Raw genomic sequence first — 14,388 nt, 5'->3', positions numbered from 1 at the left:
ATGAAAAATGATTTATGTGTGTGATATCTAGTCAGTACATTTGAGTAGATATATACATAAATAGTGTATACATATAAGTATATGAATATGATTATGTAAGTCTATATGTACACATATGTCTATGCATATATCCATGCTATTTAAGAAATTACTATTATAGCGCAATAACTTTTCTAAATTATATTCTTCCTCCTTTCCTACTTTTTTCAAAAAGGTCTTTTGATACATTTCAGGTCAAAGATAGATAACTCTTTTATATATACAAATAAAAAAGGAACAAAGCAAGTCAGAGAGAAAAGTGCTTTCAGTGAAGGTCATAGGAGATCCAGTGGTTTCTGTTAATCACCTATATGTCTCATTTTGCCTCCCCTCTCCTCACTATCTCTTTTTTAAAAACATTCTTTATTGATTTGAGAGAGAGAGAGAGACAGAGAGAAAGAGAGAGAGACAGAGACAGAGGGAGAGAGAGAAAGAGTGACATCAATTTGTTGTTTCCCTTGTTTATGAATTCATTGGTTGATTCTTGTATGTGCCTGGCCAGGGTTCCTCACTATCTCTTATAATTTCCCCAGGTTTAATTTTCTGGCCATGGCTTTTCCAACGTAGACGGGCCATTTCCAATGTAGACAGGCTGGTTCTCCTGTTTCTCTTTACCCTCTTCCCCTTCTTTGTTTTCCTCTCTTTGCTTTAATGCACCATGTTGTATATTCTGGATCTTTATGGCTCTTCCCTCTCTCCCAATCCTCATGCAGCACTGCCTTTAACTTCAGCCAAGGACACCTCGGTTTACAGAGATAAATGTTAGGTAAAGTGGGAATGAATTGTCTCTCTGAGGCTCTGTTGTCATCACCATCAGGATATAAGAAAGAGGACACAATTCTTTGTATTTAAATAACAGGAATTTGTTTCCAAAGGGGAAAGTATTTATTCCAAGTTGTTTATTTTTACTGTTTGACTCTTTAAGAGAAGACAATTTCAGAGAATGAATGTGGCTAAAATGGTTTTCCTTTTGGAGAACAGGACATTATTCTTTTCACCAATAGGCTGGGCTGTATATTTTCTTTTCAATTAGAAAAAATCAGTGCGGCACTGCACATAACTACCCTACCAACAAAACCCCAAGGCCACACAATAAGGTAAGAAAGGCACAGAGAGGCATGTATAGGAAATACGCAACTTGAAAAACTTTTCCAAGGGTCTATGCATTACTACAGCCACCACTGCTGCTACTGCTGCTATTACTACTACGAGAAAGAAAAAAAAAAAGGCTTTGGAATTTGCTTTTGAATGTCACCATTATTGTTTCGGGTATTCACTGAAGTTTCTCCTAAACCTTGAGAAGTGGGGCCAGGATGAAGTTCTTTCCCTTTTGCGGGATGATATACACCAATTCCTATGTGGAGGACTAGAGGCAGAAGACGACTCATTAAGCCAGACAGTCTCTGGAGAGGTGAAGGTTTTGCACAGGACCTCACACCCTACCAGGGCGATAATGGCATCCTAGGGCAGGAGCTTCTGCTACTTCAGTTGTTTGCTTATTTATTTATTTTTCTGAGTCATTAAGAAGCCAGATTGCTGCACCTTCACAAAGCTAAGGCAGCTCCTCTGCCCAGTTTAATCTGAGCAACACAGCAGATCCCTAGTTTAAAGAATACCAATTTATAAACATCAGTGTTAAGAAGTTTGTCCACTTATGATCATGTTGATCCTGGGCATTCAGTAAATAATCACTGAATAATTACTTGCTGTGCTGCTGATGTCACAAAATGCCTGAAGTTACCAATATGATGTGAAAAAATGTAAAAACTTCCCAGATGAACAAAAAAAATTTAAATTAACAAAATAGTTTTAAAAATTTAGACTTGCTGTATGTTGGTTAAATTTATTTGAATGTGCTATAAAATATGTACTATCTCACATTCTATGTGGAAACATCCTCATACTTATTTTTCCAACGTGAAAACTCAGAGAGTTAAGTGACTTGTCCAGTATTCAGTGCATCATCAGGAAGGGTCCTTTATATTCTAGAATTCATCTACACATGTTTTACATGTTTCTTTCTGCAACTAAATATTATCTTGAGAATGGACCTCATTTCTTAATACCACAATCCTTGGAATTTTTTAAATGCCTTCAGTAGATAAATCCCATCTCTCTGGGAATTTCACTAGGTAGTGGCATTTGATTAGATATTTTAATGAAATATCATGAGTTGCTATAACTCCACTCAACTCCATCTGAGAATTTACATGCTCTGTGTAGGAGTGAAAATCTCCAATATTAACCATTCTTCAGTCATTGGTTGTAGCGTGGTAAAGGTTACAAACTGTTCTGGGCAGGTTGATCATCAAAAATACATTATGTGCACATTAACTTCCCAAAATAAACTGGGTTTATTTCTCTTTAGCTCCGAAAGTCAAGTGATCCATTAAGAAAGATATCTCAAAATTCATCCTACCTAAAGTTCTGGAAAGCTTAGAAAAGAAGTCAAATATTCCACACTTCTAGATCAGACTCTGAAAAATATCTTGATTGCTAGAGTATCCTTAGGTATATCATATATTAGAAAATATATTCCGGTACAATGCTATTTCCTGAAGAGAGTGAGCCACAGTGATTCTCAAATCCTGACAACAGGCCACTGTCCTGGCACCACCTCCTGAAAAAGAGCTACTTGTTGGAGGGGGAAAAAAATAACCCTGCAATTATCCATCACTAGACTTCTGAATCCAGCTCACCTAAGCTTTTTTTTTTTTTCCTACTCTAAGAGCAAAATGAATGCTGCAGTCAGAAGACTAATGGTCTTCCCCCCCCCCCCCCCACATTGTTTCCCTTCCCCCCCCTGAAGCAAGGGACTGCAGAGACTTCAGGAGCCTCTTCACGCTATCACTTCACAGGCTAGAAGGTGACAGCTCCGCCAGGGACTAATGCAGTCCGACATAATTGAATGTGGCCTGGAGCAAAGCAGCTGCCTGCAGCCACTCTTGATTGTAGCTGTCATCAGGTAGCGCCTGCTGCCGGAAAATACATTCCAGCGGAACGCGTCCCACCACTCAGCTCCATGGTGATAGCTTATTTACCCTTGCGCTGCGACCACAGTTTTGTAGTTAATAATTGTCGGTATCACACTGCTGAGCGAATGCAGACGCTGGGCCTTTGAGTTATCAATATCTTCTTAGTGATCACTCTTTCCCTTTTTCTCTCTTGCTCTCTTTCCTCTGGAATTAAACTGTACCCCAGACTTAACGTTTATTCGCCAGCATTTGACCTCATTTAAAAATACTACTCCATCCATTTTCTATTTTGTTTCATTTAATGAATCGGCATTTCTTTTCATACCAAACAACAGAAAAAACAAAACAGAACTAAAAATGCCCTTACTTTTGTGTATTGCGCCATCTCACCACATTATCTGCTATATTAAGTCTTATGAGTAGAATAAAAAGTATTCGACATTTTTAGATTTCTCTTTATGTGATTACAAAAGCTCATTAATTGCAAATGAATAATGTTTCGAAGTATTTTATGTTTCTCACCAACTAGGCAGACACAGATTATTTTAGGAGGTCAGGTTAAATTTTGTGCAAGTAACTTAAATTAAAAGTAAGCTTTTTATATGCAAATAATATACAATAAAATAAACATATAGCTATATATTTAGTATTTGTACATTCACATATGAAAAAGTAGGCTGTCATTCTGTAAAGTGAGGTATAAGTGAACTGAAGATGGAAAAAATCAGTATAATTTGGATTTTGCAAATTATTTTATTTTATTAATTTTGTACACCTGATTTAATAATTTAGTGTTTTAAAATCATATAAATATTTCTGACTTATTTGTACCCATTTGAATTTGTGATACAAATACAATTCCTTTGCTTATAGTTAAGTCCTATTATCAGATTGTGGTGTGAGCTTTATATTACAGACAGAAATGCTGAATGTTCCCAAGACTTATGCGAGTGTACAGATGTCAGATGTTAGTGCTAAAAGAGGAGACCTGAAACCAATTTAAAATATACTCTTTTCTTGCAAAGTCCTATTGTTTCCTCACTACCACACCCCATCCAAATACCTAGTCTCTTTAATTGAATCTTGTCTATATCCACCTCCTGTGGCATCAATGGAACCCCTTGAGTCCCCTGAGAGGAAATGAATTCTTAGGTATTCGATAGAAATATTTCAAACCTGTGGCTAAGGTCATAACTTCATGACCAGGTTCAAATGCAGCCAGACTGTCATTTTACTGGAACACTAGGACCAATATTTATGTTCTTTGCTGTAAAGCTAAGTCATGGCTAAACCAGCTACTATTTACTATTCAGCCCCATATATCCATGTCTCTAAACTTAACCAGAAGTGCAGAAAGTTGAACTATTACCTGCTACATTCTAACAGGAAGCTGGGCAATAAAGGTGGATTTTTCCAATTCTAAAATATCCCCTTTAAAGTCCATATAATTAGACAGACTACCTATATTGCTTGAATTGCTTGAGACAGCTACTCATCTCTCTAGTAGATAGAATCAAATTTAGAAGAACTTACATTATTTAGTATATATATATATATATATATATATATATATATTTCTCTATTAAGAGTAAAAGGAAGAGAGGTAATATTTGTTAGTTGTGTGTGTTTAAGAGATTTTTACATGTTTTATTTTTTATCTTTATTTTTAGATGCTCTCAACAGCCCTTCAGTGAAATTTATGCTGCTTGTAAGTATATCACATTAGAAGGCAGGTAGCATTAGGTCCTCAGTTATAAGTCCAGGGGTTCCCCAAGTTTCCTAGCAGAGCAATAGTATCTGTAGGCTGACATATTTAAAAAACAGATTTCACAGCAGCATAAAATTTTACTGTACAAGTAAATGCCTGCAAACAAGTGTATTGTAATATTTTGTATGGTATTTCTTTCCTGGAATGACTTTTCTGCTTGCCCTTATCTGTTGATGTTAGACTATAGATATTTCTATTGTTTAATATTTAAGGCAGTTGCCTCAACCATTTAATTGTCTGGAATTCTAGTATGGAGATGTACAGAGGAGAAGATATCAAGATTTAAGTGTTGAGGTAATTTTAGATAAAATAACGTCCAAAGTGGATGAGAGTTCCTTCTCAGAATTGGAGGTAGAAATATTGAATTCTGATGGGTGTGCACAGTGGTGAAAGCTGATATCTTAAGAGTTAAAACCCAGTTCTGATTCATAAATGTAAATCACCAACATGCTCTCTCTTACCCTGGAAACAAAAGAGATAATGCTATGACCCTTCATTGAAATTCTTCTATTAACCTTATCATTTAGAACCAGTAGAGAGTGTTAACACTGAAATTCCATGTGTCTTCAAAAGCTGAATATCATGAACTGTTGTTCACAAGCCTAGTTTACTTTGCCTGGAAAAATATTATTCATATTTATGATTTCCTTTTAGATACTAATATGTATCCATGAAAGTATGTAAATATAACAATAATATCTATAAATATATGTACAAAAATTTCTCAATGAAAATATAACAAATTAAATTAGTAAATGAATACAAATTAGGAAGAGCTAGTGATGGTTAGCATTTGATTTAGAAACATTTTGACACCAAGAAATGTCTTTTCACGTTGTTTCTACACAGATAGTAGAAGTGGTCCCCAAACATTTTATTTTTATTGAGAACATTCGATTAGTCTTAGTTTACAACATAATGACTTGATATACATGTCTATACTGTGAAATGGTTACCATCTATCCATTTAGTTAATATCTATCATCACACATAGATACTTTTTTTTTCCTCACAAGGAGAACTTTCACAATCTACTTTCTTGGCTATGATATTTCAACACTGCAGTGGAATGTCTAACACACTGATTTACAGATGCTGTCTTTGCTAGGGTATGTTTATTTCAAATCAGTCAAAATCATTTGCTAATGGCTCTTCTACTTTAGTTTTAAAAATGTACTTTTTGTATTCTTTCATATGTGCTGGTAAAGAGTAGTCTTTTTTTTTTTAAATGAATTAAGACAATGAATTTTCACGTGGTCAGGTAGTTGTAGGCAATCTATATTCTTCCTGTATTTTGCTTTAAAATTAATTATATTACACCTGTCAGTGATCAGTCATTTTACTGTTAACCAAGGTAACAGACATCAGCAGCTGCTGTAGCTTTAAAAAAAAAAGAACACCAAAAAGTACATTATTTAGTAACTTCAAACATACTTGGCCATGGAGACATACAGAAGTCCTTTCAGGTAGTTAACTTAGAGGTTCCACTGTAAAAGAGCAGACTAGTTACAAGCTATAAGCAGAAGTTATCATCATCATACACTATTTAAGATAAACTTTAAAAGTAATATCGGGACTTGAAAACGGGGCGCGAGGGCGGGGGCAAAGGGGTCAGGGGAAAAAAAAAAAAGCAAAACAAACAAACATCTTTCCATCTTTTAAAATACCTCCACAGGGCGCAGCTGTCTTGGTGAGCAAAGGGAAAAGGGAAGTCTTTTGCCCGGCGGTCGCTACCTGGCTGCGGACAGGAGACTGCTCAGGAGAGGATCTCACTGCTCTGAGAGGCAAGTTTGCTCCATTTCAATGAACATGAAAAAGTGTATTTTTAGGAGTCAGCCAACTCTGACTAGTCTCCTGTCGGATTGTATTTTGATTTGGGGAAGGCTGTGAGAGAATTGAAACCACTTGTTTCTCTCTCTCTCTTTCTCTACTTGTCACTGCAGTAAAGTTGGCTCTGGCTCCAGGGAGCCCTTGGTAAAGTACAATGCCCAGGGCTATGGGAGATGGAGGCCTCAATAACTGATATGAAAGGTCCTTAATTAAGCACTTAGCATTTCAAGGCAGTCATCACTGCTCGCCCACAGCCCGAGCTGGCAGTCCGTCACCGCCGATAGGCCACCGAGAAGACTAACGTGAGTTGAGTCCAGTCTTTTGTACTTGAGGCGAGCCGCCCCGAGGCACAGGCTGATCCGGTGACCCTCCCAGATACACTTTCTCTGCCGGAAGGAACAGGATATCGGATGTGACAACACCGCAGCTTGGGAAAGGATTCCCCCCTCCTCCCGGCCACCCCACGCCCTCCGGAAGATCAGGGATTTGAGGAGAAAGTTAGAATGACAGTGGCACTTTCTTGGCTCAGCAGACCAGCATTAATACAGCTGAACCCAGTGAATGAATAATGATGGATGTATTATGAAGTAAAAGGGAAACGCCTCCCCTCCCATTGCAAAATGTCAATTATTTTGCAATTACCCAGGGCCCCGAAAAAGTTAAATAGGAAAGAAACATTTCTTTTTCCCCCTCCCCCATCCCAGCACGGAATTCTCTGGGCATGCAAAACCAGAATAAACGTAAATGTTAGGGGAAGTTTATCTTCATATTAAGGAGCTGGGGGACTTGGCGGCATTAAAATGGAAAGGGTTAATGGAATGAACTATAGATTAAATTGTAAAGCAATCAAAGAAAACCAAACAGTTTATAGCAGACAACCATCTTCTGGTGTTTGGGTCTGTGTCAAGCCATGGATGTGGAAAATTAAAGCCATACTGAGAAGGGAAATGAACCATGTCTAATACATCCCCAGCAATAAAATGTTTTCACTAGGACTGTAAAACTGTGGCTTACATTAGGAAAAAGAAAATCAAACTATATGTCAATTCCACATCATGGGACATGAAGTGTCCACAAAAATTTATATTACTATTTAGAAGTGTTTCATTCTGGTGTTTTATTGTGATTGGATGCGCCCTCCTCAGTATCTTTTGACTGGTATGAAAATGATTTGAACTACTTTTTTTAGCATTTATTTTACATCTATTACCTGTTCTATTACTTTTTATTATTTTATTGTGCTTGTGTAGAGGATTTTGCACAGTTTTCATTATAATGTAACATTAAGTCAATTTATTTGTGTATTACATGCTGTATAATTGCACCTTTTTCTAGAACAATTTGGATTTCATTATCTAACAAATCAGCACTGCTACATTTCTAAAAGCTCTTGTTAGCAATCAAGAGCATTTTCAAAGTAGGGCAACAGAGGTCAAGTTTGCACCAAAAAGATTCCTTAGTAACGCTGGAGCTATTTGAACATCAGGTGAAGGTCATATTGAAAAGAGGGAAAGATGTGTTTCTTTGAGAAATATTTAATTATTCACTATTGTACCAGGTTAAGATCAATAAGGATCAATTCTGCAAGAAAAGAAATCTTGTAGAACAAAGGGTTCTGACATGGAACAGATAAGAGTGAGATATAGATCATGGACTATACAAATTAATCCAGGAAAAATGTCAATTGTAATTGTGTTTGGTTTATTATTATAAAGGCTATCAAGATACCATTTGGATGCTTAGTTTACAAAGGCTATAAATTGTAAAACTACCAGGCATGATGAGGTGTACATATGTTTTTACAGAGCTATTTTCATAAACTGATCTATGCCTAACACAGAGGTGGCATAAATGATTTCAGCAGTCACATAGGTAACAAGCAAAACACTAAAGAAACTAAACAACAACAAAAAGTAAAAGCCCTGCAATAACTAAGAAGTTGCTTAAGTTGTCAGTCATTAACAGAATATGGATTGAGGTTTATAGGCATAATTATATTTTATATTTTAATAAGTTAGGATGTAGGGATTGTAAAGATGGTAAGATCTCTGAGACTATGTTTTCTAGACTGCATACTTGGTATTTATCCCATATTATTTTGGGTTATTTGTTAATTTCTTGTGAGTGTTTGCCTTTTTGTTCTCATTAGACTGTTAATGGTCAGGATAACTATCATCTGATACTTATATTTTAGTACCCCTTATCTGTGGTTTCAGTTACTTGTGGTCAACCACAGTCCAAATTTTAAATGGAAAATTTCAGAAATAATTTATGTTTTTATTTTTTATTTATTTATTTATTTATTTAAATTTATGTTTTTAAATTGTGTGCTGTGCTGATGAAATCTTTTGCTGTCCTGCTCTAGCTCATCCAGGACATGCATCATCCATTTGTCCATCGTTTCCATGCTGTATACACAGTAAAATGAGACATTTTGAGAGAGATCACATTCACATAATTTTTATTACATTATACTGTTATAATTGTTCTATTTTATTATTAGTTATTATTGTTAATCTCTCACTGTATCTAATTTATAAATTAAGCTTTATTATAGTTATGTATGAAAGGGGACTCAAAAAAACAGGAATTATCTTCTGGAAGGCAGGCCCCTTGTAGTACAGGCTTCACCCTCCTGGTGAGTGTTCTAGCCACCCACTTGTATCTTTGTACCAGCTGGCGTTGTTGTGAGAGGCTGTGTTTGACTTGAATGAAATGTTTTTGAGGACTCTTTCAAGGTACTTGTCTATTTCATCATGGGTGATTTACGAGTGCACTTGTACATAACATGCTGAGTGTTCAGCAGTTTTTAACCAAAAATGGCTTGATCCCCATGCCCCACCTTCCCTATTCACCTGAGCTGGTCTCTAGCAACCTTTTTTTTGTTTCCCTGGATGAAAAGAGTCCTCAAAGGGAAACATTTTGCTGATGTGAAAAGGTGAACCAAAAAATGGCATAACCACTAAAAGGAATCAAAATCAACAACTTCAGAAACTGTTTTGAGCAGTGAAAAAATGTCTTGATAGATGTATTGCATCAAATGGAGAGTGCTTTGAAGGTGACTGAAGTTTAAACATGTAAAAATAAATACACAATATTTTATAAGTAAATTCCTGGGTTTTTTTGGGTCCCTCCTCATAGTTAAAAAAAGCAACAACAACATAAAACTGGGTGAAAAACAAAAGTGATTATTACCCAAAACAAAATAACTCAATTTTACAATTAAAAAAATAAGAACTATAAACAAACCAGATAATCAGTAATCAAGGTTTTAATATCATTACAAATTAAGTTCAACTTAAAAGCATAAAATGTAGGAAGAAACACAATCAGTTTAGAAGTAATGATCAAAAGTATGATAAAAAAGTTATATAAAGTACAATGAATTCACAGCTTCAAATTGCACAGCAGAGATTGGTATTTTAGAAGAATTCTGTTAAATTTTTGTGGCAATATTAATACCTATTATGAAATATGCTTTATTTTGAGAAACATCTATGACATTCTTCTCAAAATAGGGTTTAGAGCATCTCTTAGATTTTAAACAAAAATAAAAGGTCAGTAAAACTATATTACACAACTAAGAAATATTTGAAACTTTTTTCTGGTATTTTTAAGAATTGAATGTATAATGATAATAATGGTAAATATTATCATACTTCTTAATTTCTTGATAATTCCAGCACACAAATTATAATTAATGACATAACTACTTTAACCTATTTAATAAAATTAACATCATTAATCTAATCCGTATATTAAAATTATATTGCAGAGAACACATTTTTACATGCTATTTAAAAAATGACCATTAAGCCATAAAGGGAACTTTAATAAAATCAGAAATGTTGCAAAACACAATTATCTGTATATAGGGTGGGGCAAAGTATGTTAATAGTTGTGAGTATGCAAAATAGTTTATTTTTGTATTATTATTTTTGTTATATTCCATATGAACAACTGTAAGTAAAATTTTGCCCCACCCTGTATTATAGAAGTACATATAAATATGTAATTTGGAAACAAGTGAAAACCTCTCAACCATTTGGAAGCCTTCATCTTTGTTCACTCAACTATTCTGAATAATCTGCTGTCAAACTTCAGTTTATCTAGGACAGTTTCCCTCAATGTATTCAAAGACAATTTTATTGGAATAAATGTGGGAGCATTTGTTAAAAAATGAATATTCTTATTGCCTAATGTAGTCATTCCAAACCATAATTTTTTAGGGTACTATTGGGAATCTGGGTTAGCATGTAGGTTATTTCTGACTAAGAGGAATCTAGAAAACTAGTAATAATTAGCTCTAAACTATGTTTGAAATAGAAAACCAGAAGTTTCTGTTTGAAGAGGGGAGCTAGAACATGATTATCTCTTCTTCCTTGAAGAAATACTTCCTTCTCTGAAATACTATAAAAAGAATAAAGAAATATAAAACTATAGAAATAGATAATTGATAAACATAGATAACAGTAGATAAAAGTTGAAGAACAAGAGAGTGTGCTTCAGGCATCAAAAGGTCGCAGTAATTCTGGAAGATGAAAAGCAGATGCAAGCAAGATAATTCACGTAGTAGGACAAAGAAAGACACAGCTTTAATATTCATAAGGAGGATATGGGCAAGGGAGTTAGTTTCCTTCTTACAATCTTACAGAGGCTTATATTTAGAAGAAACCAGAATGGCAAGGTGAGAAATGTGAATAAAGACAGGAGGACTTGTAGAAAATTTATGTATGGGGTAGCTAATTCACAGCCCCTCCTTCATCCAAAATATATGATAATACAGTCACCTGTTTACTCCCTCCAGCCCCCAAACATTACAGGCAAGGGGCTGGAGATTCATTCTCTGGGGAAAAGAAGTGGCTGCTGAGAAAATAACTCCACATTCTGTACTTTTGTGCTTTCTTAGCAAATCGGCTGGCATTCTGATGAACCTAAAGCCAAAGGGAAAGGCAATAATTTAGAAACAGAAATCTCCTAATTGGCTGCTTAGTGTATTGCAATTATGGCTATTCAATCAAGGATTATCAAACATTTGAGAAAATTCTTCCTTATGAAAGAGGGAGACCAAAGGGGAGGAACAATATTAGTAGAGAAGCAAGCAACAATGAAGTCCTAATAAAAGACACTTGTAAAGTATTGAATCATAATTTGAAAAATATCAACAAGTTGTGACAAAGAAAGAAATCCAAGAACAATTCCTGAAATACAAAATTCAAACAAGTAGTAATATGTGGTAGAAGAAATCTGTTAGTAAGTAGAACAAAAAGACAGCAAGACAACAAACAGAAGAAATAAAAGAAACATAAAAGATTATCTTTAAAGTTTAATCCCTGAAAAATAGGAGTTCTCAAAAGAGGGAAGAGAGAAACCTGGGGAAAGAAATCATCAAAGAAATAACAGAAGAAAATTTCACAGACCTGAAGGAAATTAGGCTGTGGATCTGTGCTGAATAATAAAACAGCCACTCTCTGCAGACAGTCACACACACATACCCAAAATAAAAGCCAAATATGTTAACAGTAAAGCAACATGAATTACGCTGGCACAGATTTTCCAAAGTAAGACAGGAAGCTACAGTTTAATGAAATGAAAGCTTCAAAATTCTATGGAAAATCCTTTTAAACCTTAAAATCTAAAATCAGACAGATGCTCTATCAGACCACTTATAAGGTATTTTCTGGCCCACAATAGTCAGAAAATTTAATTCCCATGTACAGGTAGCAACTTGTGGATATGTCCCAACAAAATCTAGGAGTAAATCAAGAAATGGGAGGATATAAGAAATAGAAAAATCTTGGTTAAGCAAAGTTACAATGTAAATTTTCCCTTTAACCTCTCTGATATGGATTATATGAAAAATTCATATATCTCTGTTCACATGGTTTTGATTCTATTCTTGCAAATCGGATTGTGATATTAAAGCATTATCATTCTGCCTTGGGTTACATTGCTAAGCATCTCTTATTATAGAACCAGTCTTAAATTGTTTTTGCCTTAAATTTGTATGCTTTCCTCACTACTAGGCCAGGAAGTGGAAAAACTTACCTAATATACATTCTATTGGGTCTGTTGGTCTGGGTGATAGAATTTAGGGAGAATTTATTTTCTTCTTTATACCACCCAGTATTGACTGGATTTGTTTTTCTGTATGTATATCCTTTGTAAGCAGGATTATAAATTATAAAATTCATAGTAACATAGGAAGATCAGAAATAACATAAAAGACAAAAAGTGGGGGTCTCATTAAATTAATTATGGTATATTGGCACAATGAAATACTATACTGCCACAAAATGAGCAAGGTCTTTAAATACTGATACTTTGTTAAGTAAAAAAAGGCAGCATGACCCTCTTAATGTGTATTATGCCATTTGTGTAAAAAATAAGTAAAATATATATATGTACTTGTACTTGTAATCGTAGCCACAGGCCTTGCACTCCTCAGCCTCTGCATTGCCCCCGCAAGTGATCTGACTCCAGAGAGACAAGAGCAGGACCAGCAGGGAGGCCAGGCGGAGAAACACCGTCCTGGCAAAAGAAAAAAAAAGTATCAGCCCGGACCGCGTGCCAGGCCCCTCCTGCGAGGACTGTGCTCACAAGTCTCCCCATTTCACAGATGAAGAAACAGAGGCTCCGTGACAGAGAGCCAGGGCTGATTCCAGGTCTCACTGGATTTCATGGGGATTTCCCTGTCTTCTCTGCTAGCACCGACGTCCCTCGACCCACCGGCCCCACCCCCACCCCCAGCCGACCCCCCCCAAGACTGGAACCTGAGCAGGATTAGGATGATCTGGCGGCTCCTGGTGTAGCCCTCCAGAAGGGCAATGAGCTTGAACACGGGCGGCAGCACCAAGTTGACCCCAGAGATGAAGATGGACGGAAGGTAATCCACCCCGAGCATTAGCAGCGACATCTGCTGGTCAAGGGACGACTCCTGGCAGGAAAGGGGGGCAAGAGAAGAGGCTCTGGGATTCTGGAGGAGCCATGCTGAGAGGTGGAGCCCCAGCCTCTTCCTTCAGCACCCTAAAGTCCGAGTTCCAAACGTAACCCGCCATCCCTCCTCTAAGATCCCAAGAATCATAGTAGGAGTCAGTCCGCTCCACCCCTGACGATGTAGGTTCTGGTTCCCCGGACTCTCCTCCCTTACGCTCCACACCTTCAGCTTCCTGGCGGAGCCCGTGGCCCAGTAGATGCCGTAGAAGGCTGCCCCCAGGAGCGCGACCACCAGCAGGTTGAGCAGCGCCCGCACCAACCACACCCTGGCTTGCTGGCCCAGGGTCCGCACCGCAGCCTGGCGCCGCACCTCTGCTTCCTCCAGTTCCACCTAAGTCCAGCAGATGCATCCGCTTGGGTGCCATTTCCCCAGGCCCAGCCAGTGGCCTGGAGTCCTGGCTCAGCTACAAGCGATGTAGCAACACCTTCTAAGCACGTCTATAATCTTTGTCCTGAGCCCTGGCTGGTTTAGCTCAGTGGATTGAGCGTCGGCCTGCGAGCTAAGTGTCGCTGGTTCGATCTTCCAGTCAGGGCACATCAGAGAAGGAAAACTCTGACTCCAAAAAACCTCCGCTGCCTTGCGGCATACCTCTTCAGGGGAAAGGCTAAGGGAGTAAACCCCGACAGAAAATCCGGAGCCGGAGTCCCTAAGGCGGTTTGACGTTGTAGTCAACACCGGCAACTCCTGCGGCGCACCTGAAGCCAAGCTGTATTGACTCCGTCTTTCCCTTGGACCCTTCAGCTGCGAAGAGAGGGGGGGTCTGCTGCATGGGCAACAGC

At 37.2% G+C, this 14,388-nt stretch overlaps 1 long non-coding RNA gene across 1 annotated transcript; it reads right to left on the bottom strand.

Moving 5' to 3' along the window:
• Positions 1-13,039: 13,039 nt before the first annotated feature.
• LOC150007143 (uncharacterized) lies at positions 13,040-14,049 on the bottom strand. The gene is made up of 3 exons (XR_016511788.1): positions 13,772-14,049; positions 13,386-13,549; positions 13,040-13,143 (listed from the first exon to the last, which is right to left on the bottom strand). It is a non-coding gene; the product is annotated as an uncharacterized LOC150007143 (long non-coding RNA).
• Between the last annotated feature and the right edge of the window lie 339 nt (positions 14,050-14,388).

The sequence above is a fragment of the Furipterus horrens genome, unplaced genomic scaffold, assembly GCF_987537825.1.
Source record: "Furipterus horrens unplaced genomic scaffold, mFurHor1.1.pri manual_scaffold_6, whole genome shotgun sequence".
Taxonomy (NCBI): Eukaryota; Metazoa; Chordata; class Mammalia; order Chiroptera; family Furipteridae; genus Furipterus; species Furipterus horrens.
Note: the sequence above shows the minus strand (reverse complement) of the source record. Positions and strands in the feature narration are given on the sequence as shown.